This window comes from Salvia hispanica, chromosome 1 (genome assembly GCF_023119035.1).
Source record: "Salvia hispanica cultivar TCC Black 2014 chromosome 1, UniMelb_Shisp_WGS_1.0, whole genome shotgun sequence".
NCBI lineage: Eukaryota > Viridiplantae > Streptophyta > Magnoliopsida > Lamiales > Lamiaceae > Salvia > Salvia hispanica.
The window spans coordinates 36,608,337-36,615,900 of record NC_062965.1 but is presented as its reverse complement, the minus strand read 5'-3'; the positions used below and the strand labels follow the sequence as shown (position 1 = coordinate 36,615,900).

The 7,564-nt window shown below is 42.7% G+C and overlaps 1 pseudogene; it reads left to right on the top strand.

Annotated features, from left to right (window-relative positions):
• The first annotated feature begins 3,936 nt into the window (after nucleotides 1–3,936).
• LOC125195512 lies at nucleotides 3,937–6,738 on the top strand (annotated as a pseudogene).
• The last annotated feature ends 826 nt before the right edge of the window (nucleotides 6,739–7,564 follow it).

The window sequence follows — 7,564 nt, the reverse complement described above, 5'->3', positions numbered from 1 at the left end:
CTCAGACCCAGTAGTTTTAAGTTCTCGACCCACAAAATTGTGTGGCAGCAGCCAACCCCTTTTCCCAAAACATCCTCGAATGCAGTTTCGTAACACCTTCGTCCTCGTGGGATCGATCCTTTAATTCCCTGTGCTAAGTTGTAGTATAGTGGGTTGAGGTTTTTGAAGGAATAGAGTGCACCCAACGACCCCTTTCTGATAGTTTCATGATCTTCTAACCTCTGAAGCCTAGTCGAATCCTCATGGATGTGTTGGGGTTTGTATACTAAAAGATGCTTCGAGCGTACATGCCTTTGTACAGTCAGCTTGTGCATGTATACGAGAAACGCCACATCCACTTGTTTACCTATTTATGAGAATAAATAATATAATATAAATGGTTTATTATTGAAATATGATAAACAAGTCTAAGGCTTTTTACTAAGAAGGTCAAGTAGGGAAATTCGATGAATCTCCTCATGAGTTTTCCAGTAGGGGACTTGGCCAGATCTAGTAAGAAGAAAAACGTATTCACAACCTAGATAGGCTTTGGCTACCTATTGGAACGGTTGCGGTGTTTGTGATAATTCTCTCTTACCTAAGATGAGATTAGTAACACCGGTGTGGTAAAGCACTGAAAGGATCTAATCCGAAATGTATTCTTTATTGCTATCTACTGAAAGAATATATTTCAAGAAAGTTTAGTATTTTCTAGTCTATGATATTAATATCAATATTGTTTATTCAATCAAACGCCACTTTGACTTATCAATATGTGAGAGTTTGTACGTAACTCAAGTTCATGATATCTTGGGTGGTAGTAATTGAATAACATGAAGGTATTGGAATATTATTTCATAGAATTCGCGTGCCCAGTGTGGTATGATTAAATCCCTAAAAGGGTGATCCCCAAGAGGTGTTTGAAAGAGGAATTTATTATTCAGAAAACTGCGCAGTTGGAATTTATTCCACGAATAATAAATAAAGTTTCAAACTAGAAAAACTCTTTGGAGAATTAATTTAATTCTAGTCACATAGCAGACAAAAGAATTAAATTGATGGATCAAGATAATCTTAAACGCGGGAAATATTATAAAATAAAATGGACCCAAGTTATTTGTAATTTGGTGATTTAAGTGGGAGTGCAATATTATTCTTTAGTGGAATAAAATAATATTCCATTGATAATATATTAAATCATGGGTCATTTGATTTAATTAGCAATTTATCTAATGGGTGAGCCCAACACTTAAGTCATTCCATGGATCCCCAACCTAGCCCAACAAAGTCCATTATAAATAGTGATGAGATGTGGAAACCCTAGCACACCACAAGTCACCTCTCTCAACCCTAACCCTAGCCGCCACTAGCGTGGCTTCTCTCTCCCTCATTTTTGTCTCGATTTTCGAGCCTCCAAGTAATAGGGAGCTAGGGTTTTTGGTTTGATCTTGTCTTGTTCATTCTAATCCATAGAATTGAATCGAGATAGATAGTTTGGTGTAGTGTTCCTCCTAGATCTCATCAAGACTATTTTGATTATCTAAGATCCGCCCACACGGATGGAGAATCAAGGACTAGGGAATAGGTTGGAAGATTCACGGTCGATAAACCAAGGATCTCCGGGTGGTGCAGCTAGCAACTTCGATCCTATGATGGATCAAGAAGAGGTAACAATCGAATCTACATCAAATTGCATGATTATGTGTTTATTTGATGTTATATCTATAGATCTATGAATATTGCATGAAATTGGAGTTGAATGCATAATCACCTAAATAGATCCGTCTAGGACCTGTTTGGTTTCCGTGTCTTCCGCTGCGGTAGTCCCAACATGGATGTTAGAATGGAGCAGCTGGAGAAGACTATTCTAACCGCCCTGGGGAAGAACGACTCACCGGGTCCAACAGAAAAAGAAAAACAAGCACTGGGTCCAGAGGATGGTTACAATTATTGCGGATCTCAAGGAGGGATGGATTGTCCAGCCCATATAAATGTTGTAGGAAATTGGAACCAAAATAATCAAGGCAGTAATTGGAACCAGTGGAAAATTAAAGACGCTCCATGGAGGGACAATCCATGCTTCAGGTGGTCCGATGGGAATCAAAACCCTCAACTCCAGATTACTAACTCAGAAGGAAACCAAGGGAACCAATCCAACTGGTCCGGAAGGAATCAAGAGGGAAGCTCATATGTACCCCCACACCAGAGGAACAACAACTATCAGGGACCAGGGAATCAGTACAACAATAACCAAGGAGGTCAAGGAAACTTTCGCCCGCATCAAGGGGGTGGACCAAATCATGGTCAAGGGCCAAGTGGCAGTCAACCGAACTCCAGGACCCAGAGGAATCTGGATGATATGGTCCATGACCTAGTAATTTCTCAACAGCACATGCAGAACAACTTATTGGCAAATAATGATGTAGTCCACAAGCTTCAGGATGCTCAGCAGGAACACAAAGCCGCGATGGATCTGATGTCAAAGCAATTATCTCAGATCGCGACATCCCTGAGCGACATGCGAGGAAATGAAGGGAGGATTCCAGCCTCAGTAAAGCCACCAGAAAGGGCAAACATCAGCCAGGTTACCCTGAGATCCGGGAAAGTGTATGAAGGACCCAAGCTGAAGGTAAATGATGAAATGCCAATACCTATGAGTGAGGATGTTATCCACCCGGTCCAGCAAAAAGAAGAAGTTAGAGCAGAGGATGATATCCAAGCCGGTGATTTGGGAGGACCATTACCTCGGATGGCTGACCCATTTTTCTTAGACCCGGAGCCTGAGGTAGAAACTGAAAAAGAGAAAGGAGAGGCGGAAGAGCCCTCTAAGGAAGATCCAACCAACGCAACAAAGAGGATTAAACCTTTTCCCTACCGAGGGGATGCCAAGAAGAAAAAGGACAACCCCGTGGATTTCATGGAGATCTTTGGAAAGCTGGAGATCAATCTCCCGTTCCTGGAGGCTATGAAGCTGCCCCCGTTCAGCAAATTTATTAAGGAGTTCATTGCGGGCAAGGCAAAATCTGATGGAAAGATCGTGATCGGGGAGAATGTATCTGCAGTAATTCAGAAGAGGATAATGCCGTCGAAGCAAACTGACCCAGGTATGTTTACCTTACCTATCATATAGGAGGTGTTAGAGTCGAGCAAGAATGACTGATACGAAAGTGGTAATCCAGTTAGCTGATAGATCATGCATTAGCCCTGAAGGAGTATTAGAAAATGTGATAGTGAAAGTTCATGATTTTCTATACCCTGCCGATTTCCATGTGATTAAAATGAGTGACAACGAAACTGATGAGTCTAGTGGCGTACTTTTAGGAAGACCATTTTTGAGGACCGCTAAGACTATAATTGACGTTTTTGATGGCACCATCTGTTTAGATTATAATGGGGAGAAATTCACTTTTAGCATTGATGAAGCTATGAGGAAACCACTTGACGTGGAAAACCTCCATTTTGTTGATGAGATTAACCCCCTGATCCAGGAGTTTCTTGAGACCGAACTATTGCAGGAACAAGCTGATACATCAGAGATGATAGAATCTATGAGGAAAGAAGTTGCAGGATGGTGTGAAGTAGTTATTAAACAAGGGCTATCTGATGAAGAAATCACAAAGGAAATAATGGACTTCTGTGGCGAGGCAGGATCCCCTGGGTCCAAGGGATCAGTCCAACTGGCCAGTGTGGAAAAGTTGCCAGAGTTGGACGAGCTGGTCAAGAAAGGTATGGAGAGAAATCCGTTGCCACCTGAAGTACCCCCTCCGAAGAAAGAGTTGAAGAACCTTCCTCCGGGTCTGAAGTATACCTACTTAGGCGAAGGCGAATCTCTGCCTGTCATAATCAACAGCCTTCTGACCCCTGCAGGAAGTCAAGCTATTGGAAGTGCTGGGGAGGAACCAGAAAGCAATAGGGTGGACTCTATCTAACCTAGTGGGGATCAGCCTCGATCTATGTATGCACCACATCCGTTTGGAAGAAGGAGCCAAGGCACACCGGGATCTCCAGAGGAAACTCAACCCCAACATGAGAGAGGAAGTATTAAAGGAAGTATTGAAGCTGATGGCCTTGGGAATCATATACTCCATTCCAGATAGTGAGTGGGTGAGTCCTGTCCACATGGTGCCGAAGAAATCCGGAATACAAGTAGTCAAGAATGACCGCAACGAGCTTGTGCCCACAAGGTTGGTCACGGGGTGGAGAATGTGCATAGACTACAGGAAACTTAATGCGGCCACACGGAAGGATCATTTCCCACTACCCTTCATCGACCAAATGCTGGAGAGGTTGGCGGGAAAGCAATATTTCTGCTTTCTAGATGGCTACAGTGGATACTTCTGAATCTATGTCAATCCGGAGGATCAGGAGAAAACTACATTTACCTGCCCCTTTGGAACATACGCCTACCGGAGAATGCCTTTTGGTCTGTGCAATGCACCTGGGACATTTCAGCGATGCATGATGAGCATTTTCTCGGATCTACTGGAGGACTGCATAGAAATCTTTATGGATGATTTCACCGTATATGGAGATTCTTTCGAGACTTGCCTGGGGCATCTGGATGTCGTTTTGGAGAGATGCAGGAAGAAGAACCTAGTGCTAAACTATGAGAAATGCCACTTTATGGTCAAGGAGGGGATAGTACTGGGACATGTTGTATCTGAGAGGGGCATCGAGGTAGATCAAGCAAAGGTGGAGGTAATCTCTAAGCTTCCACACCCAACGAATCAGAAGGAAATTCGAGGATTCTTGGGGCATGCAGGGTTCTACCGAAGGTTCATTAAGGACTTCGCAAAAATTGTCCAGCCCCTGACAAGACTTCTCCAGAATGATATGGAGTTTGAGTTTGATGATAAATATAAAAAAGCCTTCCAGCTACTCAAGGATCGTCTGGTCACAGCTCCGATAATCTACTCGCCCAACTGGGATTACCCCTTCGAGGTAATGTGCGACGCAAGTGACTTTGCAATAGGAGCAGTGTTGGGCCAGAGGATCGAAGGAAAAAGTTATGTCATATTTTATGCCTCGAAGACGCTCAACCAGGCCCAGAAGAACTATGACACCATCGAGAAGGAAATGTTGGTTGTGGTGTACTCATTTGAAAAATTCCGACCATATCTACTGGGGTCGAGGGCAATAGTGTTCACTGACCATGCAGCCATTAAATATCTCCTAGCCAAGAAGGAATCCAAGCCAAGGCTAATCAGATGGGTGTTACTATTGCAAGAGTTCGACTGGGAAGTCAGAGATAAGAGAGGGACCGAGAATAGAGTGGCTGACCATTTAAGCAGGATTACCCAAGGAGAAGATGAGGAAGCCGTACCCGATGCTTTTCCCGAAGAGCACGTGTATTACTTAGGGAGATCCGCTAGACCGATCAGATGGGTAGCAGGGTTAGCATTAACTGGGCCCGAGGAGTCAGAGAAACGGAAAGGAAAACCGAATGACGAGCCTTGGTTCGCGGACCTGGCAAATTATTTAGTTACTGGAGAGCTACCTGCCGCACAAGAAATCACTAGGGCCCAGAGGATGAAAATTAAAAGTGAATCCAAGTACTACTTTTGGGATGACCCATACCTCTGGAAGATGGGTCCAGATCAAGTGATAAGAAGGTGTATTCCAGAGTGGGAGAAAAGAGACGTGCTAAACCATTGCAATGCACTAGCGTGTGGTGGCCATTTCGGCCCAAGGAAAACGGCAAGGAAAGTTCTGGATAGCGGTTTCTACTGGCCTTCGCTGAATAGGGATGCTTATGAGTTCTGCCAGAATTGCAATAGGTGCCAACTGACCGGAGGGATTTCTATGAGAGATGAGATGTCGCAGACTCCTATAATAGTCTGCGAGATCTTTGATGTTTGGGGCATGGACTTCATGGGCACATTTCCATCTTCATATGGAAATACGTATATATTGGTTGCTGTGGATTATGTGTCCAAATGGATAGAGGCCAAGGCTACAAGTTCAAGCGACGCGAAGGAAGTTTCAAAGTTTCTAAAGGCCAATATATTCAACCGATATGGCGTGCCCCGAGCGATCATCTCAGACCAAGGGACTCATTTCTGTAATAGGACGATTGAAGCATTGATGAGAAAATATGGAGTCCACCATCGGTTATCTACCTCGTATCATCCCCAGTCAAATGGGCAGGCCGAAATCTCAAATCGAGAGATCAAGGGCATCCTAGAGAAGACGGTGAATACCTCGAGGAAGGACTGGAGCAAGCGTCTGGGTGATGCCCTCTGGGCCTATAGAACCGCTTACAAGACACCAATAGGAATGTCACCCTACAGATTGGTATTTGGAAAAATGTGCCACCTGCCCGTGGAGATAGAGCACAAAGCGTATTGGGCAGTCAAGGAAATGAATATGAAGGCTCATGCATGTGAGGAAGAGATGAAGATGCAACTGCAGGAGCTAGAGGAATTGAGGCTGGAGTCATATGATTCAACCATGTGGTATAAGGAGAGGACCAAACTCTGGCACGACAAAAACCTTCGGGTCAAGGAGCTGCAGGTCGGGCAGAAAGTACTCCTTTTTCAGTCAAAGCTCAAGCTCATGCCTGGAAAGCTGAAGTCCAAGTGGATAGGGCCTTACACAATCGTTGGCATTCGAGCGCATGGAGCAGTGGAAATTCAGGGAGTCAATGCTAACTCTGTTCCTTTCCTTGTTAATGGTCATAGAGTGAAAGTGTTTAGGGATAGCTCGGAGTTGTGTGAAGTGGAAGAAATTCCACTCCACACACCTTCCACTATTGCCTAGTAAGCCATGTTTAAATATTCTTCGGGAATTACTGGGTCAGGTAGATAGGGTAAAATTTTCGATCAGCTGACTGGACCAGTTAATTCCCAAGAATATTTAAACATTTAGGTGTAAATAACATGAATAAGTTTTTTTTATGAAAATACAAAATATATATATATATATAGAGTCCCATTATCCACAAATCCACTCTTAAAGACCGAACCACCGAACCCTACCAAATTAGGGCTTTTAGATCTAGTTTTTTATGGATAAGATACATAAATTTATAAATTATTTTCGCCTTCATCACGAGCCTATTTTAATTCATCCGAAGGTAAATAAGTCATACTAACATGTTACGAAGATTTAACTTCGTTCCAGAATATATTACTTCATTCTAGTAGGTTATTACTTCATTATAGTAGGTTTTTACTTCATTCTAGTACGTAAATGTGGTTTCGCCGTCGCGTGCCGTTATTTCTCTCTACAATATCTATCACCAACGCCATGGCGCTAATATGGTTTAATAAACACATGGAATAATGTAATAAATTATTGGAATGAAGGATGTGTAGAAGCATTTGAAGTACAGAATGAAGTAATAAACCTATATAATGAAGTAAAATGGGCTTGTAATGAAGCCGAAAAAATTTTCACAGCAGCACATCTCATCAAAAAAACTAGATCTAATGGCCCAGATTTGGTCTCTAGTTCGGTCTTTAAAATTAGTTCAACATTGATCACAACTCTCTCTCTCTCTCTCTCTCTATATATATATATATATATATATATATATATATATATAGGGTTTTGATCTATGAAGACCAGATTTAAATACAGAAAC